The following is an 8,820-nucleotide window of genomic DNA, read 5'->3' on the forward strand; positions in this document are numbered from 1 at the left end:
TTTTTTGCATGCACTTTTAATGAATTAACCACAAATTATAAACACAAAATTCACCAGTGCTGAATGCAGCAACACAAGCTTTATTGGAGGACCAGCATCACTCTATTCAGCTCCTGCTGTGTAAGAAAAATGCTTTTCTACATCATCAAAACAACTTTAATGAGCAAAGCTAAAGCTTTTGCTTGAGATTTACAACCTTACATTCCCGTAATATCTTTCTTAAATGTTAGAGAAGTTCCTTTTACTGTATAGCTTACATATTATCCCATATATTTCTCCAAAAATTAGCCAATCATATCATTCTACTTTCCAATATATTTCTTTATTTCAGTTTTGCTTAAATCTTGAATGGAACTTGAGAAGGGGTCTATTTTTATTTTTTTTTAGAGTTTTTATATATTTTTTTTTTATTTAGAGTTTTTATATACCGGCAATCATGAAAACATATCTTGCTGGTTTACATATGTATTAACCTGTGTTAATACATATGTATTAACCTGTCTATGTATTAACCTGTGTTAAAACTGGCATGGTAACACAATTCACAGGCAGTAATTATAGCAAATGCACAAATAACATGCATTAACGTGCTTAATACATGGGCATCAGGTATTGTCTATTAGTGCAGAGGCCCCTTGGTGTGAAAGTAGCATGAAGAAAGCCACTACGTCATCAGTCACAACTGCAGTATCCTAATCTGACTTCAGTTGTATCCTCTACAAACCTGCAGTGATACACTAGGAAGGGTCCAATGGAAAACAGAAACCAAATTCAGCCAATCCCTAACCTGGTTCATCTGAAAAGTGTGAAAAATGAAAGGACCCATTGCTTACGATAGTCAAAATGCATTCTTCATTGTTGATTCCACTAGTAATACTGTGAAGAAAGAGCTTTAGCTTCTGACATTCTGATTTCTGGAAATCTCTCCACAGATAAAATGAGTTGCTAGGCAACCATGTATAGTCACATAATTAGAGTACCAAGTACATATGCAATGTGATATGGTGCGGCAATCAAACCAATATTTTTCTGCACAGTACAAAGGCACATTAGACATGAGAATATTTGTATGAAAAGACACATGGGTTATGGGCTGTTTTGCCACAGTATCTCACTGTGTTCCAGGATTTGCCAACTGGCTTCAATTTTTTCAGGACAAGATAAACCAGTCCTGGTTTTACCCCCACTGCATGCAGGTCTGGTAGTCCTGATTTTTCAAAGAGAACCTGACCTACAAGTCCCTGTATGCAGTGGGGTAAAATCAGTCCTGGATCAGCATCTCCTGAAAAAAACAAAAAAAAACCCAGAACCAGTTGGAAACCCTGGAAATAAGAGCCATAATGAGATCCTGTCAGTCCTGGATTTGCCAATTGCCTCACTAGGCATGTGCCGAAGGTGGTGTAACAACAGAGTGACCCTGGTTTCCCCCTTGCTGTATATGCAGGACCAGGCTAGAGGCCCGGTCCACCTTATATACCACAGGGGGAGAGCACTCTATGGGCAGGACCCTCAAGGGCAGGGGAGAGGCCTGAAGGCAGGACCAGCTGGGGAGGATAAGTGTGTAAGCCCAGCTGGGTTCATGAGGCCCTATATCTCCAGGAGAGGCAGCTCCTGTAAATCTATGCTGACCCACAGAGAGTGGGAAGTATACTGGAAAGGTAGGCTGTCATTCTATTATGTTGAAGTGGTGTAACTTGAATAAAGTTTTATCTGCATTAGAAGAGGCTGGAGTCCATGTGGCTTTGTGCTTCCAGGCTGGGATTACCGCTCAGTTTCCCACATATGATGTCAGGTTGGGAATGTTTTTTTTCTACACTGGGGACAGAGAAAAACCGCAAGTTGCAAAGGCAGGACTGTGAAGTTTGTTGTGTGGCCTGCCAAAAAAACTGGAGGCAAAGCAGCTCGGCAGAGAAAGGGGTGTGGCTCTGGGGCACAGTGAAATAAAGCAGGCTGCATGAAAAAAGTTTGTCTAGCCTTGCATAAAGAAGGGGGCTCAGACAGAAGAAAATCAGTGTTGCTTGGGTTTCAGAGCACTGAAAGTTGCAAGCTTGCTGGCTCATGGAGGAGCACAGAAGAAAAAAAAACCTGAAAACTGCCTTTAAACCAGAGAGGGGTCTGTGGGGCCTGCAGACAGGGCAAGCTTTTCTTTGCAGACTAAGGGGACAAGCCCTGTCTGAAGATAGACCTGTTATATTCAGTACAGTCAGTGCCGGTGAGGCAGGGAGATTTTTTTCTTTTAAAGAAAAAAAGAGAGAGAAAAACATTTGTGCACTGTGGCTGGAGCAGGGCATGGCCCAGAATGAAAGTAAAACTGCTAGCAAGTGCAGAACTCAAAGGCCTGGGCAGTACTACTAAAAACTTGGTCTGGATCCAGTGGGTGTACAGAAGTGCAGGTAAAAGAAGAAAGAGAAAGAGTTGCCATGTACTTGTGTATAGTGGGAGTTCCCCAATCCCAAGATCCAGCTGAGAAGGAGAACCTGAGACTAGAGGTCTGGCAGATGGAAGAGCCAGCCAGGCTAATGAGGCCAGCAAAGCCACCGCCACATGCCATAGAGAAAGGAAGGCAGAATGACTACAACTGATTGCTGAAGTACAGGAGATTGCAGCAGAGGTGACCCAAAAAGAGGAGGATGTAAGGCAACTCATCAGAGAGATATCTGGTGAGCTGGCTGAGTTCTGGCAACAGCTGGAAGAGACCCCGGAGAGAGGGCTCACAGAGAGCTAGGAATGAAGCAGGAAAAAGCATGAGAGGGGCCTTGCAGGGAAGCCTGAGGAAGGCCCTGTAGGGTACCCAAACACTGAAAAGAGCCCTAGAGAGGGCAACACAGACTTCTAGAAGGGGGGCAGTACTGAATGGCCTGCAAGAGGCAAGAGGCAGTATCAAAAAACCTGAGAGGCACTGCTAAGGGGCCAATTGAAGAGGCCACAGAGACCATGGATTGCCTAGTGAGAGGGAGTACAGCGAAGCCAGATGGAGGCATTGCCATGGATAGACCAGAAGAAGGGGCCACAGACAGTCATGTGAAAGGGAGCATGGAGATCCCAGAGAGGGACTGCGAAGGAGCCAATGCGTGACACCATGATGGAGTCGCCAGAGGGTGCTGATCGTGACTATGCAAAGGAGGTTCACATCATCATAGAGATGAGTGAAGACTACCTACCAAACATCCCACAGCCAGTCCAAGGAGTCTCACTAAGGTGAAGTGGAACCTGGAGCTACAGATGGACTCAGACAAAAGACTGTGGGTGTAAACTGGGCAAGGGCCTCAGTAGGTGGTACTGGAATGTTGTCTGGGGTAACCTAATGTGTGAGGGTGAGTCTGACCCTAGAGCCCTGACCACAAACCATCTGCCAGACCCCTAGTTATCATGCACAAAACCATCTACTACCAAGACAAGCCCTGGTTCAAAGAACATCTATGATTCCGTACTTCTAACAGACCTATCAGATTGCAACACTGTGCCGCACTACATACTCCTCCTAAAATTGCAAAGCTTAAGTCTACCAAAGATCGTGCACTCTCTTTAGCAGGGCCCACCCTCTGGAACAAGATGCCTCCTAACCTCCGCCAGGAACCTTGCCCAAAAAGATTTAAACAGAATCTAAAGACTTGGCTCTTTAAACACTCATACACCTAAACTTCCTCAGTATCCCTCTACCCCTCACCCCTACCCCCACCCCTGAAACTCTTAAAGTTCTTGTAAATCTCTTGTAAATACTTGTAAATTTTTGTCTTCATACCCAGTTATCAATCTCCATAACTTGTTTCCTGTTGATACGTTTTGATATGTGCTCTCTGTGAAGCTTCTTGCTATCTTTAGTTAAAAGTAAACCGAGATGATGTTCCCAACGTATTTCGGTATATAAAAATGCTTAAATAAATAAATAAAATAAATAGTTAGTGGGAGGCCAGATGAAGGGGAGTAAAGTGTGTGGTACTTCCCTGAATGGGGTCCAGGGGGAAGTAGGGACATTCGGACCAATGGTTGCAAGCTGGGGGGGGGGGGGGGGAGTATGCAATGGAGTGATCCTGTTTTCCCCCTTGCTGTATGCGCAGAATCAGGCTAGAGGCTTGGTCCATCTTAAATCCTACAGAGGGAGAGAGCTCCGAAGGTAAGACCCAAGGGGCAGGAAAGAGGCCTGAGGTCGGGACCAGCTGGAGAACATAAGAGTGTAGAGATGTGCATTGTTTAGTTCTTTCGGTTCGGGTCCCCGTGGGAAATTTCGTTTTTCCCGCAGTACAGGTTTTCTTTTTTTGTGGGTCCCGATTTTCATGTTAGTGTGCACTAACACGAACTACAAAGTTTTCTGAAATTTCGGAAAAATTCTATTCGCTTTTTGGTGCCCCCAAACCATGACGAATTACGCAATTTCGTTGAAATTGTCTAATTTGTGAAAAATGAATGCTCATCTCTTTAAGAGTGTAAGCTCAGCTGGGTTCAGGAGGCCCCTATGTCTCCAGGAGAGGAAGCTCCTGTAAATCTATGCCTACCCAAAGCCCAGGGAGTGAGAAGTATACTGCAAAGAGTTGTTTTATCTAATGAACCCCTAGTTGAAGGAGATTTTTGGTTTACAGATGGGTCCTGTACAAAAGCAAGCCCAGGGTTTGCTGCTATTCAATACAACTCAGATGATCAAGTTCTCAGATGTGAGCAGTTTTCCTTACCAAGGTAGGCAGTCATTCTTGAAGGTTGAAGTGTTGTAACTTGAATAAAGAAAAGGCTGGAGTCCGTGTGGTTTTGTGCCTCCCGGCTGGGAAACACCACTCTGTCAACAGGCCAGGTTAAGATTTGCTGCCTTACAGCCTTAATGAATATCACTCATCAGGTAGCAGCCTTCTGCTTCCTGCTCCTCTAAGAACAAAGAATAAGAGGAGGAGGGGTGAGGCTGGAAGGGGCAAAGCAAAGAAATACAGCTCTACTCTCTATTCCAGCCCCTTTCCTCCCATGTTCCCTCTCATTTTTGAAAGGCTATTTGCACAAAGATTTTTTTTTTTTTTACAAATTTTTAAAAGCTGAGCTCAAATATGTGTACTGTGAGCCAGTACAATGCACAAATCATCAGGATTTCTTGTGCAAACTATGTTTTGCCATGTGCCCAGGGGTCACCACCTGTGTGCAAGCACAGTTTAGAGCATTTTAGAGAGAACAGTACTCTTCTCCTGTTCTGTGCCGGGAAAAGGAGGAAAGAGGTGAGGCTAGAGCACACCGCAGGGAGCAAAGAAAAACCACTCTGCTCCCTAATCCAAGCAGGAGAAGAGGAGGTGAGCCTGGGTCAGAGAGAGCACAGCAAAGAAAGCCCTGCCTTAGATTTTCTATTGTCCCTTGTCCAAGAGTGGAGAGGGGGGGGGAGCGAAGGCACCAACAGTGCCTAAGGGCGGCAAAATCCTAAATCTGTCTCTGGATCCTGTGGTAAAATGGTCAATACTTTATTCGTTTTTTCTGTATTTTTCTTTCCCTTGGGCGACAGTAAACCTTCTTGTGCTATATCCCTTCATGTTAGGGGGAAGCCATGAATGTAACAACTGCGTCATATTTCTGAAGTAGACAAAACCACGTAAAAATAAACTTTTTAGGTGACCCCCCTTAGCAATCCTAAACAACAGAGTGTATGAGAGAAATGCAATCTAGTTGTCTGAGCGGAGGACGCAGCCTGGGAATTCCAAAATTGCAGTCAACACTTCCCCCAGCACCTGCCAAAACTATCAATCTTCCCTCCCACTCTACTATACTCAGAAAGGCCAGAGTAAGCATAATAGTTAGTGTAAAATTGAAAGGATGATGAAATTGTAATTATTTACCCCAGACCCCTAACTTTCCAAGCAACCTGGATTAAGAGGTGTAGGACTCAAAAAAAAAAAAAAAAAGGCAAGGAAAAGAGTTCAGAAACCAAGTATCAGTCCATTCAGCTTAGTCCACTTCAAATATTTGTGCTGAGGCAGACATGAACCAAATGGGAGGTGTTCAAGAGAGTCACAAAATGGCAACGCATAACAATAACATCATTCGGATATGCAGAGGTGAAAGGTACCGAAACACCGCATCTTCTGAAGTATCCACACATTGCTGACCAACCTAGTGAAACATTAGGAGGTCAGATTAAGTTGTACCAAGCATTTATTTAAAAAAAACAAGTCTTCTGGCTTCTTAACTACTTTTTGGTAACCTTCATACTGGGAAAACTATGTATTAGACTTTAGTTCACACTGCTTTGAAAATAGCCACTCATGTTTAATTGAACCTTGAATGCTGACACTGAACGGTATTGCACAGTTCAGAACAGGATTTGGTTTGCAGTGAGAGCACGGGACACATAACTCATGACCTGGGGTGGAGGGGCTGCTGGGGCTTGTGGTGTGGATCATCACAGCTCACAAGTTAATAAACTGGCAAAATGAAGAGAAAAGAAATAAATAGATTTATTTATTTTTTTAACGTAAGTACTAAATTGTGACTCGTACCTAACATAAGCCAAGGTTTTGTCAAGGTAGATTCTTCCAGCCAGTCTGTGAAAATATCCCAAAATTGTAAGTTTGTGCGGTCAGGTACGGCTTCTCTGAGAAACAAAAGGGAACCTGAAAGACCAAATTCCTCAGCCAAAAGCACAATGAAAAGCAAGGAGCAGGTCAGACAGCGCAGATGACGCTACTTCAAGGCAGCGACACGCTAACAAAACCCACAATATTGCAAAGTGCAAACAAAAAGTGCAAAAGAACAAAACTTTTATCCATTTAATCATTGTTATTTTGTGCCCACATCACTGCATCCGCCCTAGGACCTTGCAAGCCAATTTTTAAAGCTAAATCTGCTATCGACCACATTGGAGGCTACACAGCATTTTTTCTCAAAGGCCAAATCAAATGTCCACCTGAATCCACATTAATGAATTTAACAGACTGCCTTTTTTTTTTTAATCCAAGGGGAGTTTGTGTTCAGAAAGAGTCTCGCTCATGGTCTACTGCATTTGACACAGAAGTTATAACCAGTGCAATCTCAAATCACAAACTTTTCAATACCATCAATTTGGTGGCCATAATCTCATCTTTGGTGTTATGTTTCTGTGCATGCGACAGCAGGTTTTTGAAATTATCCAGTAGTCAAAGACATAAAATCACATCAATAAGAAAGTTACCAGTAGTATCCTCTAGGGGGTGCAAGGGATGCAAGGTGCTTGAACCCTCAATAAAGGGGACCGCTTGTTTTTAGCCAAGGGAAAAGGAGCAGCAGGGACAGAAGACACCTTTTCCTGGCTTTCCCCCCATCAGACCCCGAGACAGATCTGATCCTTTTAGGGTTTCCCGGACCCGCTCATCTTTCTCTCCTCTCCACGCTGTGGTCCCATGAGAGACAGCGAGCACACATCCCATATCCTCTCATCTGTGGAAAGCTAAAATATAAATAAGAACCAGGAGACGGAGTCAGCAGAAGAGCAAGATGATGAAAGCACAGAAAAGAGCAGAAACACTACAATAAAGACAAAAGACAAGCGTAGAGAAAAAATGCATATGTATGTATGTATATATATATTAATATTAATTAAACTCTTCATATAGAGGAAGGGATTAATTGGACAAGGCAATAAAGCTACGGCCTGCGTGGGAACTGGAAGTGGCATCCATGGATCCGACAAAGCGTCCCACACGAACCTCAGATGGAGCTCAAGGCCGATCCTAAGGACCTTCAATATAGTCCATCATCCAGACAGGACCCTTGGGTCAAAAAGTTTGCCTACCCCTGTAATAAATGTACTGAACATCCCTGATATGACAAGATCTGGATATTTTTTACTAAACAGCACAGTGTCTTTTGCAAAACTATTTTTAAATATGATAGCCTTAGTTCTATTTGACAAAGGGTAATATGGAAACAAAAATATGCTGCCGAATCTGAAACTGTCTCTGAAGTTGTTGGGACACTATAGAGAGATTTTCAAAAGTTTCACCAGGAGCTATATGTACAAAAGAAAGTCTATGCACTGATGTTGGTTGTGTGCACTAGAGGTCATATCACACAAAATTAGATGCATAAAACAGGGGAATTCTAGGCCACATTATGGATTTAAACCATATGTAATTTGAATTTTCAAAAGCTTTGTGAGTATACAGCATGCTATTTACGTGCATACCTTTATGCTCCATTTTGCATAATAAAATTAAGTGCTTTTAGCAGAATAACAACCTAAAAGTCCAACTCAATTTATGAAAGTATCTTGTGTTTGAAAATCAGGTTGCTCTGTATGTGTTTAAAATTCTGCATGTCATTATGCAGTTATGTGTGTAACTAAACATTTACCACATACATGTTTAAAAAAGCATCTGATCAGACATTTTAGACAACCCCCCTTTAGTCCAGAGCAAAAAAAAAAAAAAAGCTTTTTCAAAAAATTCCTCTCTGGTGGAAGCACAAACCTGGGCCTATTGATAATCTGAGGCAGCTGGCTTTAAAGAAGTCTCTGAGGGGCACGTCTTCCCTTCTCAATTGCAAATCAGTTTTACCTTTGAAGTGCCTGCCTCTCTTGTGGGTTGGTGGCTTACCTTCTCTCTTCCTGTTTCCAGAGTCCTGGGGTTGCAGGTCTGAGCACCAGTGTTCCCTCTATTGGATGATTAAAAATATTCAGATTCTATGTTTGGAAAGATTACTGAGAGGCCCTGCATATCTCAAATGAACTGAATAAACTCATTTTATATGGTTTTTAGGATGGCCCACACTTTTCAGTTCATAATGCATTGTCAGCTTCTTTACAGTATGAGCCTCAATATCCCTTTTCAGACATGCAGAGTTTATCAACATCTGGAATAGGGCAGAAGAGATACACAGAAC

Source organism: Rhinatrema bivittatum, chromosome 3, assembly GCF_901001135.1.
Source record: "Rhinatrema bivittatum chromosome 3, aRhiBiv1.1, whole genome shotgun sequence".
Taxonomy (NCBI): domain Eukaryota; kingdom Metazoa; phylum Chordata; class Amphibia; order Gymnophiona; family Rhinatrematidae; genus Rhinatrema; species Rhinatrema bivittatum.